Genomic DNA, 949 nt, shown 5'->3' on the forward strand with positions numbered 1-949 from the left:
GATTTTTACGTATATCCTTTCGCGCCACCGTCTAAGCGGCTCGCGTGTGTGTAAGCGTCGGCATGTAGGTGTTTGTTTGAGTATGTGTGTGTTAGTGTTCGTTTGTGTGGTTCGTTTGGGTGTGTTTGTGTGTGTATAATGATATAGTATCGCGAGAGGGGGCAAAGTGTCATCACCCGTGTGTGCTCATCGATACCGGTCGGTCGGTCGGTCGGTCGGTCAGTTGCTCGGTCGGTGTGTCGGTTGTAGTAGAACGAGCGAAAAGCGAACGAAAAACGTTAAAGAGATGCCAAAAAAAATCGTTGTTTCATAATTAATATTTAAAAAATTCAAATCATAAGAAAAAAATTTCGTTTGTACACCGTCCAGTGGCTCACGTGTATTTTCATAATGATATATCAATAAACATAATATAGTGTGGGAACGTCGATACCGGCCGGTTGGTAAATCAGTTGTCGGCAGACGGACGCACGGTGGTCGGAAAAAACTTTGAATAGTGTCCGAAAATCATAGTTTTAAATAATAGAAAATTTATAAATAAAATATTGTTAGTACCTACCGACTTTAGCGACTTGCGTGTGTGTACGCGTCAGTGAGTATGTATCATGTGGACGTTGATGTGTATAATATGATATAGTATCGTGAAAGGGGCAAAGTATCATCACCCGCATGTGCTCGTCGATATCGGTCGGTCGGACGGTCGGTCGGACGGTCGGTCGGACGGTCGGTCGGACGGTCGGTCGGTCGGTCGGTCGGTCGGTCGGTTGCTCGTAGTGTTTGAAGTATGAAATATATCATTTGAAATATTTCACAAAAACGTGAAACATTGAAATTTTTTTAACACAAAAAAACACAATCTATTTTTTTTTTAACACAATGTTCAGCGTTCTAAATTCTAATGTCAGAATTCAGTAGGTATACAATATACAGGGACGTAACTACGGGGGGG

Source organism: Acyrthosiphon pisum, chromosome X, assembly GCF_005508785.2.
Source record: "Acyrthosiphon pisum isolate AL4f chromosome X, pea_aphid_22Mar2018_4r6ur, whole genome shotgun sequence".
Classification (NCBI taxonomy): domain Eukaryota; kingdom Metazoa; phylum Arthropoda; class Insecta; order Hemiptera; family Aphididae; genus Acyrthosiphon; species Acyrthosiphon pisum.